At 36.6% G+C, this 27901-nt stretch overlaps 1 long non-coding RNA gene across 1 annotated transcript; it reads right to left on the bottom strand.

Annotated features, from left to right (window-relative positions):
• LOC146544780 (uncharacterized) lies at positions 1-27505 on the bottom strand. The gene is made up of 3 exons (XR_014882651.1): positions 27357-27505; positions 6029-6092; positions 1-4783 (listed from the first exon to the last, which is right to left on the bottom strand). It is a non-coding gene; the product is annotated as an uncharacterized LOC146544780 (long non-coding RNA).
• Positions 27506-27901: the final 396 nt, after the last annotated feature.

Raw genomic sequence — 27901 nt, 5'->3', positions numbered from 1 at the left:
TATAATTTGACATAAAACAAACTGACTTGTTTTTCATAATTACAAATGCTACCTTGCAACAAAACTAAATTTTTAAACCAAATAGGGGAGATTCAGGTTAGATGTTAGTTTGGATTCTTTGCTCAGAAGGTGGTGATACAATGATACAATGAGGCAGACTGTCCAGCTGTCTGTAAGAGATTATTCTTTTACATCCTGTCAAAGCTTGCTGGGGACACAGATGAACAAGTCCAAGCAAGTCTTGGTCAAGGGTTGAGAAATCCTTTGTCTGGAGAACACTGATGGACAAGGCCTGGGCAAGAGTTGTGAGATCTTTTGTCGGAGGGACACAGATGGACAAGGCCAGGGGCAGTGAGAGAGAGACAAGCTGCAGCTTAATGACCGTGAAGCGATCTTTTATGTGGGCTTATCTCAAGGAAGATGGCCATCTCAGGGGATACTCACATGACTCTTGCTCAAGCACCCAGGGATGTCATGTAGGCAGAAGAAGAAGGATAAAATGGAGACCTACAATCATGAGGTTGAGGTTTTCTGGAGACAGATTCCTCATAAAGAAGAAGTTGTTTCTGACATGAGAAGCCTCACGACCTGCCTCTCACCCTCCTGGACTTGCTCTGCGCTCTACCACTATGCTGAAGAAGAACAAAGGTGTCTGCCATCAGATTCCTCACTATGGAATTCCTGCATGCTGACAGACTCTCCTGGGCCTGCTACCTGAGTCCTGCTGCTTCTTCCCAGATTGGCTCCGTGACTTCTTCCTGCTACCTGCTTGCTGCCCAAGGCCAGCCACGCTGGTGATGCTCTCCCCCTCTGCTGTTTTTGCCTCAGACTTTCAAAACGTCGTGCAATGGGACCGCTGCTGGATCCTGGTGGTGACTATCCCCGCTTTACGCTATTCTTATTTCTTTCCTATTCTTTTCTATCGCCCTCCTTCCCTTCCCTGTCTCCCTGATTAGGATTTATAATAATCTGCTTGGACCAACATTTGAACCGTTGTTTCTTAATCTCACACCGGGTTGTTATATTAAAAAAGCCTCCTTTCCCTCCTATAAATTGGAGCGAGGCATTGTCCCATCCCAGGAGGCATTGAATTACAAGCTGGATGGGGTTCTGGGCAGCCTGAAGGAGTGGTTGGCAACTCGCTTTACAACAGGCGCTTGGAAACTAGATGCTAATTAAGGTCCCTTCCAACTAAGCCATTTTGTGATTCTGTGGTTCTCTGATTCTATAATATTGATTTTTTTCAGAAAATGCTGTAGTTTTCTTAATTGCTTATCAACTTACTGCATGTACAAACAAGCTAATAAAAATAAAAATAATAATAAAAAAAAAGATAAAAGAGACCAAAGCCCATGAAAAACCCCTGCAGGAGTAGGCAGGACTGGAACTGCAGCCTCTGTAGAGGAGCCTGCAGTGAGGCAGGAGGTCTTGGGGAGATGCTGTCCCTGGGGTACATGTGCTGATGCCGTCTGTCCTGAAGGATGGGCCCTCTGGTACAGATCCATGTTTGAGTAGTTCTTGCAGTGCAGTATGTGGGAAGTCCATATAGGACCAGTTCAGGAAGGACATAATTTCATGGGAGTGACCCCACACTGGAGCAGGGGAAGAGAATGACTATCAGGGAGCGTCAGAGAAAAATTGCCTGTTCTCCTGTGCTACTTGGAAAGAGGCAGAAGAGGGTGGATAGGGAGAAGGAGGCTTAGTCTGCTTTATTTTTTCACTGTTTTAGTAATAAGTTTGCAATACAAAATATATTAATCTCCACAGCTGCGTATGTTTTGCCTGTGATATTAATATCCTTAGGTGAACCCCTGAGACCTTTCTCATATTTTCTCCATCTCTTCAAAGGAAGAGAGTAAGAGAGCAGCTGCTCATCAGGGTGAAACAGCCACACTTAAAAAGTTTGGTTACAAATTTGCCCTTGAATTTTCTTTGAATTAAAATCTGTTTGGATGTGTAATTTTATGCTCTGTATCTAAAGGTAATGAACATCACTCACACCTGGATTCATACTCTTGACAGAAACTTCATCTTTTAGGTGGTTGAAATGACAGGTGACCTCTTCTATAATGCTCTGCTGCCTTTCTATTCCCTGTCTGTACTGAGCATTCTTTCTTCCCTAGGAAGATTATTTAAGCCTAACTTGTTATGCATTGTCTTTTTCAAATCTGTGGTTTGGTAACTCATTTCAGCACCAAAACCACAACATTCCAAATTAATAAAATGCACAATGTTTATTCTTGGACAGATAATACATAATTTATAAGGCAGCCTGTGGGATGCAGATGGCTGTATGTGTTCACTTTCTAGAAATAACACACAGCAAGTCAGTGACCTGAGGTACCACATTTAATCTAAGAGCTCTTTCCTCCATGTTAGATACTTTGAAAGCTTGTGATCATTTAAATTTTTTCTGGGCAAGAGACAGGTAGGGATGTGAAAAGACATGTTAGAGTGGCTTCATTTTCAGTATGATAACAGAGGCTGTGGAAAGGAACTGAACATGCACATGCATTGCAATCAAAATAATTTTTTTAAAAAGATCATTTTTATGTATTCATTTTTCACAATGGAGATAAGTGGATTAAGGAAACTGATATTTCTCAAGCTAGTGACCAAGTCAAGTTTCACTTTGTTTCATTCCAGAATAATTTAGAAATTCTATCAAAGTATATAAGGGCAACACATGAAACTGTCTTCTCCAATTGATAATCTGTAATGATATAAAATGAAGATTATAGTACCCTAATTTCCACTGAATATCTATTCTAAACCTCCCTCTTTTTTCCAAAGAAAGCTATATATACATAGGCCAGACTAATTTGAAGTTTAGACCATAAAGAAAACTGATCTCAATCCACAGTTCCTGAAAAAAATAATTTAGGCTTCTGTTTTCACATCAGTATCTGGAAGCTTGCATCACTCATGATGAAATCCTGATTTAACGTAAATCACCACCTGATGTCAATTTCAGTTTTTTTCAATCTTTAGTAGAAACTTAATTGCCAGAAGCACCAAAATCTTCCAGTATAGTCTAGGCTGCTATACGAGTGTTATATTGCAGAGCTCTTGATCATTCTTTTCTTTTCTTTCTTTCTTATCTTCTTTTTTTTTTTTTTAATTTTTTTGAAGACAATCTGTAGATCATCATGTGTGGAGAAGTTTCGGTTAAGAGCAACATTCATATATTTATTCAATATCATTATTTTCACTTGTTCCTCACATGCGTGTTTTCTCTAGTTGTTTTGTGGACTGTTTTCTATGTTATGCTATCAAAGGTTCACAGAACTGCAGAGCAGTGTAGCCGACACTATGGAGTGTCACTGAGAGAAATTGATATGATATCAGAAATGATATGTTTTCTTTAAGGAAGTCACTGCAGTTCAAAAACTTTCCTTCCCCAAATGGAAACAAATTCCAAACTCAAACAGTTTAATTTTGTCTGTCTGTTAGTTGTTCTTAGTTGGTTTGATTATTCATTTTTAATTTCCAAAAACGTCCACTATCATCATGTTCTCTGATTCTTACATGCACAATATTAGAACTCATCTTTTTCCTTCCTACACAAAAATCATTTTGCAGAGTCCAAAGATACCAGTTCAGTGAGATTTTTCTTGCATATGTTAGTCTGACTCTGTTGCTCTGAGGAAATGTGAATCTCAGTCAATCAGTAAATTTAGTTTCTGGTCTTCTTTTCCTACCTATCTTGTCTTGCAAGAAGCATGTTGTACATGCAGTGAAGCATTTATAGCTGATCTGGGAGACTGAAAGACAAACAACCCATCATGAAAAATTTAAAGCTTATTTTACATATGTTTGAATCAAATGTCCTGCATTATTCCTCCAAATAAATAAATAGATACATACATACATACATACATACATAAAAAGTACTTATTCTGGGAGCTAATATTGCATTCTTGTCAAAGGCCACTTACCATCCCTAAGTATTGTAACTACCCAGATATAAAAACCAAATAATTATGAGATAAATTATGAATTCTATCTATTGAAAGTAGTTGCATAATCTCTGTTGAAACTTTCAACAATGCTGATTTTTCTGAATAAATCAACCTGATAAATTGCAACAACAATTCTTATATTTTCAAAGAGTTCTTAAAAGCTCCATATAAAAGTAACCCTGAAGTGTTCTATACATGGAATGTAAATATAAATAGATGTCTGGAATGCAAAAATATCTAATTAAAGGGGAATACCTGGCTTACAACCGCAGCATTAAAAATAAAATTGGGAGACAAAAAGAGTGATTTATTAGGCATACAGGCACACAACAAATAAGGAGCAAGCGATAACCTAGATGCTAACAAAAACAGCAACTTGGAGATCTTGAAGAGGTTCAACCAGCAATTTGAAACTGCTCAGAATCAGGCAGCAGGTAAACAAAAGTATCATGAGAAAGAGTAAATGTGTTATGAAATCAATTTGACTGTTTTAATTCTATTTGCAATCTGCGCTTGTATCTCTGAAGTAATGCAGTATAATGAGATAGCTGTTAAACAAAGGCAGTAAGCATGTATTGACTTTTGTATTAGACACCAAGAAGAAAATTTCTCCCCAGAAAAATATAAATGAGAAGTAATAAAAGAGAGGTCTACCAAAATTGCTAGTGTCATGAGAAGGTAGTGGTTACTGATTCTTCTTTCCAGAGTAGAGAGTGGATGCAAGAAGCAGGAGAACACCTCTACCAAAGGAGGTGCCAAATCAGGCTTCTTGATCTGTGGACTTCCATGTTTGCAAGATGCTGCAGAATTAGCTGGAATTCCTGTGTTAAAAAGGAATGTTGTAAAAAAGGCAATTAATTAACGTGGGGTTTAATTTTTTTGTGCTTTTATTATTATTATTTTTTAATTAAAACTCTATTTAAATCATACATATTGCTCGGGAAATAATTTATTTCTAGTCAAATGCATTTAAGCACCAAGAGAATCTCACCTGTGAAACTTTACTTAAACAATTATGTATTCCCATTATAAAGGACAAGGAAGAGTTAAAACCATGAGAAACAAAAAAAGCGAATTCTAAGAATTCTAATACAGCCTTTCATTATTTATGTTCAGAAAGAGCTTAAATTATGACTGAATTATTTTGATGTGCTTAGCTTTTTTCACTTCTTAATCTGTGTAAATATTATTTGTAGGTCTCCGTAAACAAAGTATGGGGTATGAAACCCTCTGACTGAGGGATAATTAACTGCCTTTTTATTGGTTAATGTTCTTGTGAGTGGAAAAAGAAGTTGGAAAAAAAAAAATAACAACTGTCAATCAGCACAAAGATGTACACTAGTATAATATATAAGAAATCAGAATATATCCAGTTTTGCTTACTAAAGAGAAAACACTGTATTTCTTCATTCCCAGAATGAAGACACTGCATTTTGAATCCTAAAGTAATTTAACCCCCCCTCTGTACAATGTAACTATCTATTAATATGTAGTAGTATTGCTAAATAAGCATTTCTTAAGAAAGAAACATTAATAAAAATGTATATCAAATGTTTAATCTCTTATCAGGACATCAAACAAATAAATGATTGGAATAAACATTTATCTTCAGTTCCAAAACAGCCAAATTTTTCCTGCTCTAGATCTTTTTGACAAGAGTAATAAATCACTTTAGATGGTAGACAGAACTCATGCTATATACTGTACAGTGCAATCTGGAGGTAATGTTTTTTACCTAGCAGAATTGGCAAGGACGTGTTACAAGATTTAATGTAAACCTCCTGGAAATATGAGGAGACAATTACTGAAGATTCTGAGATATTCAGTGATGTAGCATATGTTTTTCACATCATTTATAACCTGTCCCTGATGGTATCTTGGGAATGAGAAATGCATTTAATTGTCAAAGGTATAAATTTCAGAACCGTTCTCCTTCTTGGAGAGGAAAATCCATACCCAGGGACACACTGTGGGAAGAAAATACTGATGATGAAGTGCACAAGTTCATTATATTCATAGTCAGTCAGTGTTCAAGTACATTTCATAATGGAAAGCATTTATTTTACCTGTGAAATTGAACTCATCTCAGGATACCAGGCTGCAGGATATCCTGCCCACCATTAATTCCATCTGGAAGAGGCAAAATTGTAAATACGATTTCTATCAGCAATGGAAAGCTTAGGTTTAGGACATAACCACGATCCAAGCACCTTTTTAGTTCAGAAAAAAGTCTCATTCTCCCTTCATACAAACCAGAATTATAGCATATGTTGCAATAATAAATTCTTTTAAGAGGCATTGTTCAAATGTAATTTTACCTTGTGATGTGAAGCTGCATGCTCTTTGGAAAACTTACTGAGATAGAGGGAATTAGAGGGCAAAATGTCTGTTTTCACTACTGTTAAAATAGTAGGTCTGTGGTAAAAAGCAATGCTTTTTGTCAAGTTAGATATAGAGAACACAAATTTGTCCCAAATATTCTGATGTTTATTGAGAATTTTACTCAAACTTTACCTTATAAGATGTGCATTTGTCTATCTCTGTTCAAGAGAATTACAAACTTGTCTCCTACTATCTGCAAGTATCTTTACTATAAGATTGAAATTAAAGATCCTATATTTCAAAATGAGATATGGGTATTTTGTAGGCATTACTGCACATTCAATGCTCAAATTATTAATTTTTGCTTCTACACAAAATATATCCACTATATCTGTAAGTGTATATCTCTGTTAGGCCTTCATTCATTTAACATATATCATTGAGAAAGACATTATGCAGAAATGTTATTGTTTTTAAAAGCCGACTATGCTTTTTGCCCCTTATAGTAGAGATTTTGATACTGTGTTAGTTATATTGACACCAAATGACTGTAGCATAGATTAGGATGTGGGCAGACAACTTTTTAAAAGACTATCTTTATAAATGAAGATATATTATAACCATATTATAAAAGTAAAAGGCTGAATCAGCTTCCCTGAAGGCTGATGTGAATCTTTCCATCAGCTTCCTCAAGAATTGAGTTACATCTTCAGTAAATATAGATCTTACCCATAAGAGATTTCCCAGAAAATAAAATAAAGAAAAAAGATAACTACTGTGGAAGAATTTCAGGATCAAGTTCAGTAAACCAGATAATCAGTAATCTAGTTAACTAGTTCACACTGTTATCTCAATGTAACAATCTGGAAAAATAAATTGTGTTGAGACAATGCTATTGTGAGCTGATATTAAATTAATCTTGTTTAAATTTTGTATAGAATGGTGTTACATGAGGAAGGAATAGAAGTTTGGCAGAAAATAAGCTCCCTTGGAATCCAGCCTCTCCTCAGGTATGAGAGGGGTAGGGGGCAGTTGATCTTATATTGTTAGTGAATAAGTGTATCCTTGTATGATAGAAGGTCTTACATGTCTGACTGGAAAGTTACTTCATACAGGAGGATAAATTTGTTGCCTGTTTTTAACAGAAATCAGCTAATTGTAATATAAGTGTGCAATTCTGGTGGGAATTGCTAAATGGATTAAAAAGAACAATAAGAAGTTTTCTTCAAGTGTTTTTATTAAAAGAAAGAGAATTCACATAACTTAATACAATTACTTAAACTACTCAGCACATTGTGCAGTGAACAAGGGAATGTATCAAGAGATACAATTCTGAATGTATTAATTTGAAGCTTTTTCCTTTAATTAGATTCTGAGTAAATTTAGAGATTATGAAAAGCCTTTTTTATTACAGCTCTAGATGCAGAGGTCAAACAAAAATTTGAAAAACTACCTACCAGTCTTAATAACAAGTAAATCATAACCTTAAAATAGTGGCTCATCAGCTGGTTAACCCCAAAGTATTTCACATGTATACATTCTCCAGTGAAAGTTTATGCATCCCAATTTTCTGAATAATCATCAATTTTTATAGGATACTGTTAAGAAAGAGAAGCATGTATCAGTGAAGAAAGTATTTTACAATACATTTTGTACAAAAGACATCCTTCAGTTTTCCTACCTGTGAGCGAAAGTGACCTCTGGCATTTTAAAATCTACACATTTATTTTAATAAACAAATAACATGCACTTCACCTTTACAACGATAATAAAATCAAATGCAATTTATCAAGAAAATAGGGCCTTTGGAAAACTGGAGAGGGACTTTTCATAAGGGAGGTAATGGCTGGGCGAGGGGAAATGGCTTTAAACTGGAAGAGGGTAGATTTAGACTAGATATCAGGAAGAAAGTCTTTACTGTGAGGTTAGAGAGAGACTGGAACTGGTTGCTCAGAGAGGTTGTGGATACCCCCTGCCTGAAGCATTCACGGCTAGGCTGGATAGGACTTCGAGCAACCTGGTCTAGAGGAAGGTTCCCTGCCTATAGCAGAGAGGTTGGGACTAAGTGATCTTACAGGTCCCTTCTAGCCCAAATGATTCTATGATTCTATGTTCAGTTAAGAAAAAAAAGTCCACCCCATTCTAAAGATTTGTTCAGCAAATGAGACAAAGACCTATAAATGACTTTGCAGAAGTCTAATTAATCAGTACATGAGAATTCTCATGTATGAAATGAAATATATCTTTTCTTACATAATGCAAATAATAACACCATAACAGGTATCAGATATATAGTAAAATATTTGATACAATTCATATAATAAAGTTAAAAATATATGGAGGATTAAATGTTTCCAGTTACCTTAGGCAGCAAAAATCACTAAAAAAAGTTTAATCAAGAACAGCCAACAGATAACATGCACCTGTTCTTTTTTTTTTTTTTTTTTAATCTCTTCAATATCTGGGTAATGTACTCCAGTTTCAGCAAGATAATTCTTTTTCTTCTCACTAGTTTCTTGCCCCGCAGTCCAAGATTCCTTTACAGTCACTAATTTCTGATAATATAGTGATTAAGCTATCTAATAATTAGCCAGTTTTGAAACAGAAAGAACTACTTTGATATTTTTGTGTGGAGTTCCTACAAAAACATATGGATGAAATCATTATACAAAAAAAAAAATTTAAGTTTTGAAAATTGAAATAATCTCTAATTGCATTAAAAAAATCAGTCAGACCAATCACACTTATTGACAGACTATTGACTGAGCCCTATCCCAGTGCAACCCATACATATTTAATTTGGGGAATTTAAAGTGTAGAAGAAATAACAATGTCAGTGCATTTAAGGCATATGTACATCTGTGGATGTTCATTTCCTGAATTTCTTTGAATTTAAAAACTTCCTCCATATCTCCGTAAAAGACAAAAATGTGAGAGAGCACAGTATATTAGACAAATATCAAACAAAATATTCCCCTCCAAGTAGCTAATTGGCAGTTGGACTAAATGGTCTTTGAAGGTCTCTTACAACTGAACTATTCCTTTCCATTCCATTCTATTCTACCCTAATTCCTGACTTAACATATTTCTAATCACAAATACACTGTAATACTGTCATGGTTTTATGTTCTTTTTGGTTTTCAGTATTCCGCATCAAAACATCATGTAGTGTACTGGGAATTAAAGTGTTAATGCTCCAATTCCTAGTACCTATCCCTATACATTACAGAAGTCATGGGATCTGACCCTTCCAGGTGGGGTGGTCTCTTACTGCCTGGCAGTGGGTGCTGGAGGGTGCCTTCCTAGCCGTTCCAAGCTTTTCAGGTTTGACTCAGTCTCAGGAACTCTCTCTCTCCTATCTTATTTATTAGTCTCAATTTCAATCAGATTGTATTATATTGTGTTATCTTGCATTCTGATATCATAGTTAGTAAAATAAATTTTCCTCCATAGATCGTTGCTGCTGGTTTTGTTTTTTTTTCCTTCCTTCCTTCCCATTTTGGGGGAGGAGCGGGGGGGGAAGGGGGAAGCAGAGGCCTACTGCCCCCCTGTCACAGGTATAGATTGATCTAGTTAACTCCGTGACAAATACCTATTGTTTTAGGTGATGTTTTCACCAAGTGAGTGACATGCCCTACAAGCCAAAGCACGTAGATCTTTAATAACAGGAAAAGACAGAAAGTTTAAAGCATCAGATAGTATCAGTGGAGAGATACAGCTCCAACCTCCTACATTTTTGTTTACTGCCTCTCCACTAATTAGTTCATGCTGCACAAAGATATTCTGTACAGTATTCATCTATTTTAAATATAGATACAAGATTTGGAAGAAGTGTCACTTCCTCTGCACACAAGACATGTTGAGTACTAAGTATTTCTTTGTTTCTCTCTTACTGTGTGGTATTGTTTCACAGATCAGAGAAGTTCTATCTGAATAATCTGCATTAGTACATTCAAACGTCAACCACTTAGTAATTTTATGAATGCAGAAAATCATGCATAAATTAATAACAAAATATATGACAGTTTTAAAATGATGTTTCATGAAAAATCAAGACAGGTTACATAATGACTTTAATACTGCATTAATTTTACATGAAGTTAGTAGTCATACATTTTTTTCTTTTTCCAGAAGCAAGTGACAGACCCCACAGTGGGCCTGTTCAGGAACATTTAAGAACGTGCTTAATTTAAGCCTGTGCGTTAGTCTCCTTGTTCTAGGTAAGTTGGACTTAATGATCCTTATAGGTCGCTTCCTACTTGGGATATTCTATGATTCTATGATTCTATGATTCTGTGATTCTATGATTCTGTGATTCTATGAAAGGCTGTTTTAGGTTTTTCAAAATCAGTATAATAAAGTAAGCAATTTTGAATAATCCAGATTACTTTATTTTTGGGAAAAGCTAACAGCTGTAGTAGAACCTTAGGATTACATTATTTATCAAGATGAATCACTGGTCTTCAGGATAAATACCTGCCTTACTGATCACATACTACACTTTTCTAAGCAAAGTACTTTAAGGCAGAACCAAGTAACAGTGATTTTATAACATGCTCTAGAAGTAAAACACACTCAGAATTCAAATCTATTGATTTATATCCAACTGTTTTGCCTAAGTATTTTATGATTTAGTAATAAATATTCCTCCTCAGACGTTCTTTCCTGATGTTTTGTTTTTGTTTTTTTTCTTAAAGTGTTGCAAATTCTTTTAACCACCTGTTCAATTTGCATACCGTGGAATATTTTATAGAGCAAAAAGATTTTGAATTTTGTTGAAATTTGCCTACCTTCTCCAAATTTTTGAATGTTCTTCAGATGAAGTTAACATGCTCTTACACATCAAATTTGTCACTAGTAACAAAAGTTTCAGAAAAGTATTTTCTAAACAAGTATCAAACTTCTTTTTCAAATCTGTTTTGTTTTTTTGTTTGTTTTTGATTTATTTTGGGGGGAATGGTTTTCATTTCTGAAACTACTGTAAAAGATAAAAGGACAGGCATTTTTACCTGCAATAGGACAAATTATTAAATTTTATTAAAAGCAACAGCAACGACAACAAAACTTACAGGAAATCTAACTTTCTTCTTGGTTAGTTGTTTTTTTCTGATTACATGAGAATGTGTTTATCTACACATGAACTGGTGTCCTGGTTTCACCCAAGACAGAGTTGATTTTCTTTATAGCGTCTGCTATGACACTACATTTCCACTTTGGGAGAAAATGTTGATAATACATTGATGTTTTAGTTGTTGCTGAGCAGTGCTGTACAGAGCCAAGGACATTTCCATTTCTCATCTTCTTTTACTTCTTTTGCTTCCTGCTGGTGAGGGGGCAAGAAGGGGTACAAGAACTTGGAAGAGGGCAGAACCAGCACAGCTGAACTGAACTGGTGAAATGGATATTCCATCATGTGACATCATGCAAATATATATATATCTTTCCAATTTGGAGAGAAGGATCTTGTGGGGTACTACGTCAAAGGGCCTAAGGAAGTTTGGATAGATGATATCAGTGGCTCTTCCCCTGTCCATTGACACCATAATAAAAGGCCACTAGGTTGTTCAAACAGGATTTGCCCTTGCTGAAGTCATGTTGGTTCTCCCGTATCACCTTCCTATCTTCCTTAGCATTTTTTGCAGGAGGATCTGCTCTGTGGTCTTTCCCAGCACAGAGTTGAGATTGATTTAGAAGGGTTATATCACTGGCTGAGGCACTCCTTCAGTCCTTCAGTGCCAATATCCTCCTCATTTTCAAGCTTTCAAGAAGAAAAAAAAAAAAAAAAAGGTTTAAATTGCAGCTTCTCTTTGCAATTAAAACTCCATGCAATCTAGATGTAAGAAAAGGGAATTATTAACATGACAGTGAAAAGAGAATTTTTTGCATAGTTTAATTCAGACATACTTATTTTATACCCCATTAATCTGCCTTCTGTATGTGTTACATGAAAATCCCCTAGGTAAGTCAATAGTGAAACCAATACAAAAATGAAAAATTATGTCTATGTCACTTTACCTTGTAGTAGAACCAACTTGAGTCTATTCTGCAGTTAATAACTGTCTGGAGACTTTTTAAAAGTTGCTGAGATCTTGAGTATGCAAAATGAACTTTTCACTTCACAACAATCAGTATTTCAACTGAACTGAAAAAATTCCTCTCAGAGAAATCCACTGTGACCAATTACTTCGGTTCAGTTAAAACTTAAATCTAATATGTACTTGTTTCTTGATAGTACAAGAATAAGGAGATAGCATCTCTAAATAAAGAGGAAAGTATAGGAGATAGGAATTACAGAGATGTTAAATGAATCTACTCAAAGAAGCAAATTCTTCCAGGAATACAAAAATTATTGTGATATAATGAATTGAATTATGAGAGTAACCTAAAATTTTATGAGAAAAACAAAGTCCTTTAAGTCAACTTTCTAAGCAAAATTTTAAAGACAGCATATTGTACACAGATGATGTAAAATGTGAGAAATTAAAAAAATGCAGACTTTGCCAAAGGAGTGTAACCAACATAAATGAGAAAATGTTATGCTCATATATCAGAATTCCCTTTGATATTTCCCATATATTTTTATATAACCAGGTTTGATAAAATTGCAGTTGCAGTTATAGATTCAGAAATGTATTATAGAAACTGAGACACACAAATTGGTAGTGCATGAGGGATGTTCCAAAATTAATGCCTCCTATTTTATTATGTTGGCCCATGATGTCAGTGGCAGAAGTAGGAGAGGTGGAACTTTCTCACAAATATTTTGTTACATGTTGCTGTGTGACAGATGGAGGCAGTGGAACAGTTTGACAAAATGGCATCTGTCACAGAAGTCTGTATGAAGCAAAGGTGTGGAAGTGAATTCCTACATGTGAAAAAATTGGAACACATTGATGTGTGTCAATAATTATTGAATGTTTCTGGAGACCAGTCAGTGGATGTGAGCACAGTGAGATTGTAGGTGCTGCATTTCAGCAGTGGTGACAGGGACATGGAAGACAAACTACATTCTGGATGGCCATGCATATTTTTACTAGTGTGCTCATTGCTGATAAAAATGCACAGCTAATGGTGGTGGCTATATTGAAAAATAGCGTTCTGTAGCTTAGAATTTGTTTTATCAATCTTATTATGCTCTTTGTATCTGTTGTAGTTTCCATGAAAATAAAAAGGAGTTATTGCTTTCAGAGAGACCTACGTATTTGTAACAGCATATTTTCTTCTTCTTAGTAAAGTACGCAGTAAGGATGTCACTGCTTCAGTAACCATAAAAACAGCAGATATAGGAGTCTGGAAGTCTTTGGCATGGTATATTAACAAGTTGAGCTGGATGCTAATCTTCAGATATTTGCCAAATGGCAGTAATAAGAACCTTCCCTCACATTCTCTGGAGCAGAAGTGACATAAGATTGTCTTTAGTTGTTAGTAAAAGACTTGTACATTTTCAGAAGAGAAAAAGAAACTGTTAGGGCATCCTTAAACAATGGATTTCTTGTTACATTTAAGTATTACCAGTGGTGTACATGTATATAAGATGGAGGGTATGTATTTTGAGCAATGCATTTAAAATATTGGTGAAAACTGAGAACCTCTCTCTTGATAATCTCTTTGATAAATGAATAGAACTGGGACATTTAACATTATTGTGGCTGTTTTCTGCCTATGGACATTTCTTCCCCGTGTGACTGAAGAAATCTTGAAATTCATAAAGCTTATTTAAATATTTTATACTCATTTAAATACTGGCGTGTTCATCTATAGCTTAGTGACAATATTTTAGCAACTCTGCAGCATACCAGTATTTTGTATAGTTATTTATTTGTTTTTGTCCTTAGTACCACACTGATAGTTGAATGATTTAAAACATCTGGAAACACCAAGTTGTTCTTAATAGCAACTGTACAATATTTTTAAAAGTGTTGCCAAGTATTAGAAAGTCTGAGTCATAACTGCAAGAAATCTTATGTGGCCCGTGATTGCAACTTTTAATTAATCTCACTCCATATTACCAATATTATCTCTATATTATGGAGACACAATATCTCTCCCAATATATATTATTTTAATGACTTGTATGAATCATCTTATGTAAATGCATTAGCAATAAAACTTGTAAAGAGCAATGAAATATTCTAATTGAGACAGTTTTCTTCATCTGAGTTTCTCTTTTCAATCAGGTCCAAGGACAGCTTCATGGACCTTTTAAATCATCCCTCTTGTTCTTGACTTGCTAGAAAAGTCATATTCTGTAGTAAAAGTATCTGATCAAATTCTGATGTTATGTCCCAAAATTTTATCTAGGATCTCTTAGAACTATCCTGTATTAACACCAGATCTGTCTGTATTTCAGCAGCTACATACTTTTATGTTTGAATATTTAACATAGATAATGACTTACATAGATACCAGAATCTTAAAAAGTTTAATAACTTCTTCAACAGTTGAATCAGTTACTGATTATATTTTCCAATAATTTAATTCATAAAACTGAACTCAAAAACACACTACTGAAATCTGACCATTTACAAAGCTACTAACATAATTGATCCAAAAAAGTTTGTTTATAAAACTGATAATAATTACAGTTAAAGCTTTTCTGGTGTGAAAATCTCAGCATAGCTTAAATATTTTATATTTAATTGCATATTGACTTGTTGTTTAGACTGTAATGAGATGTTACTACTGAAGTCATCCATCGTGTGTACATAGCACATTTGATTTCGTGCACAGTACATACTGAATGAAATATAAACTGGTAGAAATTGGAATCCTTCTACTGATTTCAGATAATATTATGCACATTGTTCTCCACCCAACTGTATGATTTGACATTTACTTAAGATGCTACTTCAAAAATAAATTATTATTTGTCTGGTTACTTTACTTCATGTAACTATAATTAATTGGGCCTTCTTCTCTGTTAATGAACAGAATATTGAAAATATTTTGCCTTTTTACATTTGAAAAATACTTTGAAAATTAATTTTGGCTTCCTGGGAACTTTTTTGAAGGCAGATTAGTTTTCTGTGAAATATACAAAGAGCTGAGGTTTAGGAGTATTCTTCATAAAGTACTTATCATTTTAAGTGTAAATCTGTCTCACATAGCCACTTGTCTGTGGCTAAGTAAATGATACCCTACGTGGGTTTTTTTAGAACATTTCCATGCCTTGAGTGTAATCAAATCTTTTTTGCTTTTTGCTTTTGTTTTTATTTATTACACTTGTCTTCTGTCTCTACCAATATACCACCACATATCACAGTAATGGTATGTTGAGTATCCAGGATTTATCATGTAATTAATGAAAGAGGATGCTTGGGTAATAAACAGGAGGAGCTGGAGGCTGTTGTGCGGTCAGAAAGCTGTGATATAGTCGCCATTACAGAAGCATGGTGGAATGACTTGCACAGCTGGAGTGCTGTAATGGATGCTACCAGCTTTTCAAAAGAGATGGGCTAGGCAGGAAAGGGTGGTGGTGTAGCCCTCTGTGTTAAGAAAGACTGTGAATGTAGGGAAATTAATGATGGTGATGATAGGACTGAGAGCTTATGGGTCAGAATAAAAGCAGAGAATATAAGACTGATACTATTGTGGGAGTCTGCTACAGATCACCTAACCAGGATGAAAAAGTGGACAAGACACTTTATAGAAAGTTGGGTGAGGTCTCAAGGTCTCTCCCCCATGTTCTTATGGGGGACTTCATCTTCCCAGACATCTGCTGGATTTATAATACAGCAGATAGAAAATAGTCCTGGAGGCTCTTAGAGTATGTGGAAGGTAACTTCCTGACACAGCTGGTGAAGGAGTCAAAAAGGGGAAGCAAAATCCTGGACCTGCTGTTTGCTAACAGAAAAGGCCTTGTGGGGGATGTAAAGGTTGGAGGCCATCTGGAGCATAGTGATCATGAGATGCTAGATTTCTCAATCCTTGTTGAACCACAGAGGGGAATCAGTAGAACTGCTACCTTGGACTTCCAGAGAGCAGGCTTTAACCTCTTTAGGACCATGGTTGAGAGGATCCCTTGGGAGGTAATTTTGGAGAGCATACAAGCCCAGGAAATCTGGGAATACTTAGGGAAGCTATTTTAAAGGTGCAGGAGCTGACCATCCCCAAGTCATGGAAGATGAGCCAATCTACAAGGAGGCTGGACTGGCTGAACAGAGACCTTTGGCTGGATCTCAAGAGCAAAAGAAAGGTTTATGGTCTCTGGAAGAGTGGATGAGCTACCTATGATGATTATGGATATGTAGCGAAGCAGGGAGAAAATTAGAAAAGCCAAAACCCAGCTAGAACTGAACTTGGCCACTAAGGTAAAGGACAAAAATAAATATTTCTATAAATACATCATCAGCAAGAGGAGGGCTAGGGAGAATCTCCATCCCTTGTTGGATGCAGAGAGCAGCTTTGTGACCAAGGATCAGGATAAGGCTGAGGTACTTAATGCCTTCTTTGCCTCAGTCTTTAATAGTAAAACTTGCTACTCCCTGGGAATACAGCCCCCTGCGCTGGTAGATAGGGATGGGGAACAGAATAGGCCCTGCATAATTCATGATGAGATGGTTTTGGACCGGCTCACAAGCTGGATGCTCACAAGTCCATGGGACCAGATGGATTGCACCCTAGAGTGCTGAAGGAATTGGCAGACGTGGTTGCCAAGACAAGTTCCAACATTCTTTGGCAATCCTGCCTAATGGAGGATGTCCCGGCAGACTGGAGACTGGTGAATGTGATGCCCATCTTCAAAAAGGGCCAGAAAGATGATCCTGGTAGCTACAGACCTATCGTCTTGGTGCAGAAGAAGGTTATGGAACAGATAATCTCGGGAGCCATCATGGACCAATTAAAGCTCAACCAGGGGATCAGACCAGTCAGCATGGGTTTAGGAATGGAAGATCCTGTCTGACAAACCTGATTTCAATTTCATTCTATGAGAAGGTGACCCACTTAGTGGATGAAGGTAAGGCTGTCGATGTGGTCTACCTTCAGTAAAGCCTTTGATACTGTCCCCCACAGCATTCTCCTGGAGAACCTAGCTGCCCATAGTTTGGATGGGCTTACACTCCACTGGATGAAACATTGGCTGGATGGTCGGACCCAAAGAGTTGTAGTCAATGGAGTTAAATCCAGTGGGTAGCCGGTCACGAGTGGTGTCCCCCAGGGCTCGGCACTGGGGCCACTTCTATTTAACATCTTTATTAAGGATCTTGATGAAGGGATTGAGTGCAACCTCAGTAAGTTTGCAGATGACACGAAGTTTGGAGGGAATGTTGATCTGTCTGAGGCACTACAGAGGGACCTGGATAGACTGGATCAATGAGCCAAGGTTAACTGTGCGAGTTTCAATAGGGCAAGTGCTGGGTCCTGCATTTTGGTCACAACAACCCTGGGCAACCCTATAGGCTTGGGAAGGAGTGGCTGGAAAGCTGCCTGATGGAAAGGGACCTTGGTGTACTGATGGACAGTCAGCTGAATATGAGCCAGCAGTGTGTCCAGGTGGCCAAGAAGGCCAATGGTATCCCAGCTTGTATCAGGAATGACGTGGCAAGCAGGACTAGGGAAGCAATCCTACCCCTGTACTTGGCATTGGTGAGGCCTCATCTCGAGTACTGTGTTCAGTTTGGGGCACCTCAGTACAGAAAGGACATTTTGGTGCTGGAGCAGCCCCAGAAAAGGGCAATAAGGCTTGTGAAGTGCTTGGAGAATATGCCCTATGAGGAGAGACTGAAGGAACTGGGACTGTTTAGTTTGGGGAAAAGGAGGTTGAGGGGAGATCCTATTGCTCTCTTCCAATATCTGAAAGGTCTTACAGCAAGAATGGAGTTGGTCTCTTCTCACTGGTGAGAGGTTACAGGACAAGGAGAAATGGCCTTAAGTTGCGCCAGGATAAGTTCAGTTTGGATATCAGGAAAAACTTCTCTACAGAAAGGGTTGTTAAGCACTGGGATAGGCTCCCAATGGAGGTGGTTGAGTCCCTGGATGTGTTTAAAAACTGTTTGGATGTGGTGCTCAGGGACATGATTTAGCGGAGGGTTGTTAGTTAGGGTAGTATGGTTAGGTTGTGGTTGGACTCAATGATCTTTAAGGTCTTTTCCAACCTGAGCAATTCTATGAATCTATGATAATGTCTGGTATTGAGCTGGCTCTTACAACACTAATATTTTTGATGCAACATCTGGGTGATAGAAAAAATATCTGTAGCAGTAATTTTCAACGCTGCTAGCCAATGGTGGATGCTGCAGTCTCTGAGTGCATCAACTGTACTGGTGCCCCAGGTAAGCTTTTGCTAAGGAAGTTGAAATCAGCCAACTCATCTGGAAGTATTTATGGGATTTCAACTCAGTATCTAAGAAGCACGTCAGCAGATCTGGGAATTGCTTTGATTTCTTTCATAGAGCAAACATATTTTTATGTCCTCAGTTACCAAATCAATTTTAAACTCTGAAATTAAAACATGTAGGTTGCTCTGAAAGTCGTGCCACCTTTTTATTTCCATGGAAACTACAACAAAAACAAAGAGCACAACAACACTATTTGATAGAGCAAGTTTCTTAACCACAAAACATTGCTTTTTAACATAGTCACCACCATTAGCTGTGCAATTTCATCTGCAATGAACAAGAGCCTTCATTCCACACTCAAGAATATCTGCACTAGTGGAGGTAACCCACTGTTTCACAACTGCTGTGGTGGTGTCAGTGCTTGGAGAATTATGCCTACACAGTACCTCTTTCACTGATCCAAACAGACATAAGTCAGAAGGCACCAAATCTGGACTGTTTGACAGATGTGGTAGGACAGTCCAACCAAGACTGACAATATGCTCCACAGTCTTCAAACTGGTATGGTCCTGGTGTTATCATATTGCAAGAGAAAGGTTTTCTTCTCTGGACTCTAGAAATTCAAGCCTTCAGCTTAGTCAGTGTCATGAAGTTGTGGTCAGAGTTGATGGTTTGTCCAAGTTCCTATCCCAAAAGACTGTGTACATCAAAGAAAGATGAATTTTTAGCTTTTTCTTTGATGGAGAATTCATATTACCACTCCATGGAATGCCATTTTTACTCAACTCATAGTGATGTTACCACATCTAATCACTGGTGAAGATTTGATCCAGCAACCTATCACCTTCAGGCTCAGATTTGTATAATAGGTCATGATAAACTTGAATACACTGTTCTTCCTTTTCTTGTGAGAGCATTTGTGGGACCCACGTGCCTCAAACTTTACAGTATTTTAATGTTGCCACCATTGTTTCCAATTCATTGAAGATGATATTCAGCTCCATACACCCTTCCCTGGTCATAAACCATTGATATGCATGGATGAGCTGATTGAGATGCTCTTCATTTTGTGGTGTGACAGCTTTTCATAACTGTCTGGATCACTACTTGTGTTTCATGACATTGTTGCTAGTGCTGAAGCACACCATTCACTGTACTCATATCCACTGGTAGGTCTTCATAAACGTTCAGAAAGCATGAATGAATTTCAATTAGTGCCATTTTTTCCACAGGGAGAAATTTGATTTCACATCTTTGCTTCATATGCACTTCCATGCTAAATGCCATTTTGTCAGAGTGCCCCTCTGCTGCCATCTGTCACATAGCAACAACATGTAATGTAACATGGTGTGAGAATCTTTATTTGTTTTTTGGCTCAAAGCTTGCTTTCTGAGGTATTTCTTGTGAAAAGACTCTAGGAGATGAGAGATAAGTGTTGCTATGTGGCAATCAACATCACTGTGTGGACAATTTTACATTTGAAAGCATTTCTTTGGAGCTGTTTACCTTCGGAAGATAATGCACAGGACTGTTTACTGGCGAAAGATCTAGCCTGTGACCAAATAACTCCTGTTTGCTATGGGAGACTGGGGGATGATGCCATTGTAACCTGTGAAGGCAAAATACAAGTTGGCGCCTCCCTGCTTCCTCTTATCTGCTGGCAAGGCCAGGAAGATAGGAACAAAGTAGTTTCCGCTGAGAGCTCAAAGCCAGAATCTGCCATTCCAAGGAGAGCTGACTCAACCACTTTGGATTTGAACTGTCACTCTAAAGAGAGCTGACTCGACCACTTTGGAACCAGGAGCCATCATCGTCATCATCATTGTTGTCATCAACAGAACAACAATGCCCGACAACCCACCACTACTGAAAATCAATGACTGAACTACAAACCACACTGGATCCACGGTGGTGACTTTCTCCCTCTTGCTGCCTACAAAGACTCCTTGCTTCTTCTTTCCTATCTTTTCTATCACCCTTCCTCCCTCCCTTCTCCATTACCCTAATTCATAATAGCATCCGTCCTCCCCTTCCCCATCTCCCTAATTAAGATCTGTAATAAACTGGCTGGACCAACATTTGAACCATTGTTTCTTAATCTCATGCCGGGTATACAGATATTAAAAGAGCCTCCTCTCCCTCCTATAAATTGGAGCAAGACACATGGGTGGGAAGTTTCAACCTCTACTGCCGTACCATCAACACCCAGCTCTGATTTTGTTGACCAACATAATAAAATAGGTGCAATTACTTTCAGCAGCCCTTGTAAAAAAATAATTTCAATTGAGCTATTCAGCCACTGTAGAACCATGAAGTCAGTGGAGCTATGTTCATTTAACCCCAAAATTTTCTTCTAACATGTTTATTTTCACATAAAACAAAGAAAAATATAAAACTATAAGCACTGTCTCGTGAGGTGTGTGCTTGCACAACAGCCATTCTTCATACAATTTATAGAATCATAGAATCATAGAATGGCCTGGATTGAAAAAGACCACAGTGATCATCTAGTTTCAACCCCCCTGCCACAGACAGGGTTGTCAACCACTAGACCAGGCTGCCCAGAGCCACATCCACAACCTCCTTAGGCAACCTGTTCCAGTGTCACCATCTTCTGAAATAAAAACTTATGCCTAATATCTAACTTAAACTTCCTCTGTCTCAGTTTAAAACCATTCCCCCTTGTTCTGTCATTATCCATCCATGTAAACAATTGTTCCCCCGTCCTGTTTATACACTCTTCAAGTACTGAAAGCTGAAAGACAACATTAGATGTTGTATTTCATGTTTGGTGTCCTAAGAGGTTTTCTGGAGAGAATGCTGAAAATTCCATAAGTGAAAAATAAATGGCAAAGGAATGCAAGCAGAAATCCTTCTTTTCTCAAATTTTCTATACTATAAAGTAGTTAATGACAGTCTATATTTTAAATGGTGTCAAGAACACCAACAGAGCTCAAAAAATAAAATTATGTAAATCTCTGTGAGAACTTAACTGAGTGAAAATATTCAGAGGGAACACTGATATGTAGTTCTCTAACACATTAGTGTGTTTCCCAGGGTCTTGGTTTCAGCCAGGACAGTGTTAATAGCACACCAATATTTGGGTTGTTGTTTAGTGATGGAAGCATGCCCAAGGCCACTCTGTTGGGGAAAAGCCATTGCCATTATGGCACAACAGTAGAAGGCAGGGAGAAGCCAGGATAGCTGGCCTGAGTTAGGCAGGACAATTATTCTATACTACGTTGACATCTGCATAAGGCCATATAAAGCTGTAGGAATCTGGCCAGGAGCCAGTCTTTGCTTGAGTATTGTCTGGACATTGGTGGGTCATGAATTGTTGTGGTGCTAGCTGGCTGTTGGTTGTCAGGCTGTTGTAATTGTACACTGGTCTTACTGAACCTCTTATGGAAAACTACTGAGAGACTTTGATAAGGGCAGATCAGCAGAAAAGAGAAGTGGAAAAGAATGAAAGAGAAGAGGAAAAGATCTGTTATGGTCTGAAGAACACACCATTATTTTTTGCTAGAAGTGGAGAACAACTTTCATCAAAACTTATTTGTGAATCAATTACGATAACCATCCATTATTACTGTAAATTCTCTCTTACTAAATTCAGGCTTGTATCATATAATACTGAGGAGCTCATAAATCTCACCATGCACTAAAGCCTCTCACCAGCAAACTCATCCAGACTCACCTTTGAAGTTTGCAAATGAAAGTTAAATGAAACCTTTAAGACATGAGTACGTTGCTAATGAGCAATGTCAGAGCAGCTGATTCCTGTCATCCCTCTCCATAGCAGATCCAGCCTTACCTGACACCAGAAATATGCTCTGTCTAGAGAATCACTGAATCTGCAGTTCATTGAAACCTTCAGATAAACTGTACCTGAAGACATCAGTGTTTTCTGGATCATTTTCTCTCTTTCAATTCAGACTGAAATTCCCTGCTTTCAAGTCATCATAAGCAAAAGAATGTAAATTTTCAAATGAATGTACTTGAGGTTTTTTTTAATAGTGCAAGTAGAGCAGTTTGACAAATATTCAAATCATTTTTGAATATTTTATCATTTACTCAGTATAGCAAAGCTCAGGAATTCAAAAGCCAAAGCTCAAGTAAATCAGAATTTTGAATTGGCCTTCACTGGTGAGCACTCAGCACTCTACACTGAGATCATCACATCATAGGAAATAAATGTACTCAGCTAGAATATAAATTGAGCATATCAGCTGCAGAACTACATTTTCATTTCTCAAAGAAAATCATGGCTGTTATTTCATTTTAGTAGCTGTCTTAAGAAGAAACTCTCTAGCAGTTTTTTTCTGCCGAAAATAATAAAATATCAGTTTTTTGTCATAAGTAGAAATTATAAAAAAGATTTGAGACAGGCCTAAATAAAATCATCTTTGTATTAGCATCCTCACATGTCTGAACAATCTCATTTTCCATTCATGTGCTGTAACTTACAGAAATGTTAATTAACAGGGAGATATGCAGAAACAAAATTAAAGCAGAAAAATCTACCGCACATAAGGGTCACACTGGATCAGGCATTATCAATGTCAAACACTGTGGTCAGGGATTGATATGCAACATGCCAGATTCTATCAAACTTAAATGACCTTGAAAAAATTCTCCTGATTATACTTGGCAACCTGATAGGATGCTACTGCAGCTAGAAAAATGTCTTGCCCAAATATATATATACTGATGCCACAATTCAGGCACTACTCTCTCAAAAATCATTAACTTTTAAAATGTCATTGAAGTATCACTATGTTAGCTGCTAACAAAACAAAAATATTAAAGGAAAAATAGACAATTAGAAAGACCTATAACTCACATGACTTTTTAATGATATATACCTCGTCATTAAGATAGGCAGTCAAGATGATCCTAGTGGGATAGCATAGATGGTTCTCCTAATCCTTATAATTAGTGCCTACTTATTTCAGTAACAGGTAGACTGGAAATACTGACAGACAGATGACTCTCTAGATATTTTCTGCGGCCAGTTTTGATAGTGTCAGAGAGCTGCAAATCATATCTCATTTTTAACCTGCCTGAGAAAAAGTCAATTGACAAAAAAAATGCATAGCTTCCACGATGAGCACATATTTGCATCCATAAACAAAAACATATCTGTACACACACACATAACAAACACACGTACAAACATGTTTTTAAGAATACTGATTTTAATCACAACAGAAGAATTTCCTCTGTACAGTTTAACTCTGTTGGGGCTGTGTTCTGTGCTTGTGCAGAAAACTATCACTGTCAGAGTAAGGTTCCTTTTTATATAGATTCTATTCAAGGTTTCTTAATGTTTGACCTCAGTTACAGTCTTTTTTTCTTAATTAAAGCCAGTAGCTAATGGTTCACATGAGACCACAGTACTACTATTCTTAAGCAGTATTACTATGGTAAAAGATCATAATTTTTTCACAGAACTTTTCCAAGTCTATTCTAATAAAAACAATTATATTTAAAAACATTTTTATATAAGTGTGATGCTTTACGTTATATTTAAGAATATAGTAATTATCTCACTGCTATTATTCAGCAGGGTATTTTTAGAATCTGGAAACAGTATTTATGCAGAAACACTTCTGGGTTTGCTTGACTCTCTTTATTGCTAGCAGCTAATCTGTTAGTCATATTGTAGCTGTAACTGTAGGTAAGCTGTAACTTCAGGTTAGCTGGAAAAAAAAATGCCATCCCCCACTTCTGTTTTTCTTTTTGTTTTCTCTTTTTGTTGTTATTTATTTTTTATAACAAAGAATTACAATTTTCAATTACAATTGTAATCCATAGTTTTGATTTGTTACACAATCCTGATATATGAAATCTTTCTAATGAAGATTTTTAATGACAATTTTTACAAAAATTATTATATCTACAGTGATGATTCACTTATGGATAATTACCATAAAGTTGTTATTCATGCTAAAACATGTGAATCATATAATCCAGTTTTCTTTTTTCTTCATCCTGTTTTCCCGTTCAACTGTACATTTTATAATATTAACATTCATCTCTGTGTTCTGAAATAAAAGATAGTTAATTTATTCAGAATTTGTTTTTTTGTCAGTTTGGGGATCATGTCAGTTCATCTGTGCTATGTGAGAGTTCCGTGTCTCATTTTTATCCTTATTATTAAAGCCTAGTTAACAACACATGCCATTTTTGCAATCTTGTGGTCTGTGACCCTTTTAAATAGAGTGAATACATTCGTAAGGTTCCATCCAAATCTCAAAGTTGTCACTGAATTTCTTGCACATGACAATAAAAATAAAGTCTATATTTTTTCCATCTTAATTTTCATTTCAGATTTTAAAGTTACTTGCACATTATAAAATTGCAATTATTTTAGTATTTCAATATTAAGAACTACAATGTGTCCATGTAAGAATTCTTCTGACATTTATCTTATAGCCAATCTTAAAAAAAGTTCTATCTGCAAATATTACTAATGCCTTTACTGTGCACTGTTGTCTGAGTTCATTATGGAATTGGAAACTTATAACTGTGTACAAAGGCTGCTCTGAAAGAAAAGCCTCCTTTACATTGGCCCAAGATATCAGAGGTAGATGTTAATGGTAAGGCAGTAGAGGTTGAACTTTCCCAGCAATATTCCATTACATTTTGCTGCCATGTGACAAATGGCAGCAGAGAGGCAGTCCGAAAAAATGGCATCTAACATGTAAGTGAGTATGAAATAGAGGTGTGTAACTGAATTTCTCCAAACACAGCACCCACTGACATTCATCGGTGCTTGCTGAATGTTTATGGAGACCAAAGAGCACAGTACTTTTTGTAAATGTTGTAGTTTCCATGGAAATAAAAAGGAAGCGTTACTTTCAGAGCAATTTACAATGAAAGCTTGTTGCTATTTAGGAATTCATATTCATATGCATTTTCAAATTTTTAAAAGTTTTCAAGGCCTCTAACACTAGTTAGTAGCTTAGAGATGAAAAAACACTTCAAACCTTTGAAAAGTCACATAGTATATAGATTGCACATTACATTTCATAGCTTCCTGGAGGCTTAATTTGTGTTGAGATAAAATCTCAAAAGTATCTCAAGGATTGAAGAAGATGAAGAGCTTCGTACTCAGGTAAATTCATTCAGGGAACTAAGGAAGCTACCAAGGAAAATACAAACTCTTCGGTGATAACTATGAACTACTGCAGCTTCAAAGCAAAAGTTTTCTAAATTATAGAGATAACTTGAAGTTGGATCATCTTTAATTTGCCAATCTTTCAATAAATATTTTATCTTCTAACTAAAAAGCTGTATTGTCCCATAAGTTTATAAACGTATTTCATACTGATATGGTTTCAGTATTGCTGGCAGAATACCCTGTAGACAAACATAAAATTTTAAAACTACTTTTTTTTTCTCTTTTTTCTCTTTTTTTCTCTTTTTTAATACAGGTTTACATTTCCTTTCCAACCAGCAGGTATTCTAAAACAAAAAACAATGGAAGTATGAGTTTTAAGTTTCAAATATTGCTTGAGGCACTCTTTTGTCAAAGGAAGAGAGTATATGGAATGAGACTTGTGAAGCAAGTCCCTTTACATCTACTGGCCCTATATCTCTTGCTGAAATATGGCAGTTGAGTTTGGAAAGCCATAAGTGCTCTCGTATCATGTTTTAAGAAAAAACTGAATAGGATTGTCCCAGTTGGTCACCTAGCTAGTAAGTGGATAACTAGTTACTACAGTACCTATCACAGAACATTTGTGTTATCATTACCAACATAAGATATAGAACTTAAACAACTATATATATCTTATTCCTGATCTTTAATAATTGCAAATCCATTATATAATTTGAAACATAGTATCACAGAACAAAAGCAACTTTATGATAGTAAGAAAGTTTCTGGTGAAAAAGGATGAATCAGGTGCTTTAGATATGCATGTGTTTATTTCAATTCTAACAGACAGAAATATAGTTAGAGTCTGCACTGTTTTTAATCCATATGATCACGCTTTACAGGTAAAGCCTTGAGCCATTTGTTATGCAAAAGGCCTCTTAGTTGTGCCTAATTTACATAAGCCAATTAAGTTTTTTCTTTTAATAACTTTCTTTTTTTCTCTGGATAACAATACGGAAAAATGATGTTTCCACGTAAAATAGAGAGAGAGAGAGAGAGAGAGAAAAAAAAAAATGGAATATGAGAGGATGTATTCTTAGTTTTTGTTTGTTTGTTTGTTTTTAACAAGCTATCAAAAAGCACCAGGAGAAGGGCTGCTTCACAAAGAGATTAAGGTGAGAGCCCTGGATGATCCAAAAGCCATCCATGTGCAGATGACAACTGAAATTCATGCATTGTTTTTATCATGTTGGATAAAACTGAATGCCACAATCCTTCATTCAGTAGCTACTAGGAAGCTGCATTATACTATTCAAACTCTATTATCTGTTATCATTATAAATGAACAGTAGACAATATTTATAACAAAAAAAAAAAAAAACAACTTAGTAATTTGTATAATACTGGTATATAAAAACCTTCTGTCAATGGTTTACGGGCTGGTTCGGCCCAGTTCCATGACTAGCGGGGCGGAGGGGTTTTGCAAAATCTGCACCTCTGGAAAAGGGAAACAGGGGACCCCAAAATAATTAAAAACAGCAGCAACAATCTGAGGAGAAACAAACTAATTTACTAAATATAGTATCAGAATGCAAGATAGCACACTCTAATACAATATAATTAGAATTGAAGCTAATAAATCAAATATAATGAGAGAGAGAATGTGTCCGAAAGGTGGATAGGCCTCACCATAACGCTGAGGAGAGATGTGCAGTCCAGTTGAGCAGCAGGAAGACCGGAGGAAAGCCGACAGACAAAGAGCGCATCAGGTGACCTTGCCAGGGTTTGTATCTCCTCTCTGACCGCAAAGCCCCCTGGGGAATGTAGTTCTTCTTCTCTTCCAGACAGGTACCCAGAACCGAAGCATTTTCCACACTTATGACATGGAATACCGAAAACCAAAAATCACAAAAGCGTGACACCTTCTAATCTATAAAAGTTAGGCATAACAAAATTTTCATCCAAATGCAAGAGAGGAAGCGTCCAAGGGAAGCTCTGTCATAGGCTTCTGCATGACCATACAGGTTCTTTGCAAGTGGAATATGAGCCAGTGCCTTGTTAAAGTAAATTAAATGATTATTATGGAAAACAATCCACCTTATTGCTATGGAAAACAATCCATCCAATTAAGCATCTAGATTGAAGCAAGACACTTTGGCTTACATAATATACCACAACGTAGTCATTAGAGGTTAAAGTGCTATTCATTACACAAATCCTTGTGCATGCTCTAT

Source organism: Meleagris gallopavo, chromosome 3, assembly GCF_905368555.1.
Source record: "Meleagris gallopavo chromosome 3, MGAL_WU_HG_1.1, whole genome shotgun sequence".
In the NCBI taxonomy this organism is placed as follows: Eukaryota; Metazoa; Chordata; class Aves; order Galliformes; family Phasianidae; genus Meleagris; species Meleagris gallopavo.
The sequence above is the reverse complement of the archived record's forward strand: the minus strand, read 5'-3'. Positions and strand labels throughout refer to the sequence as shown.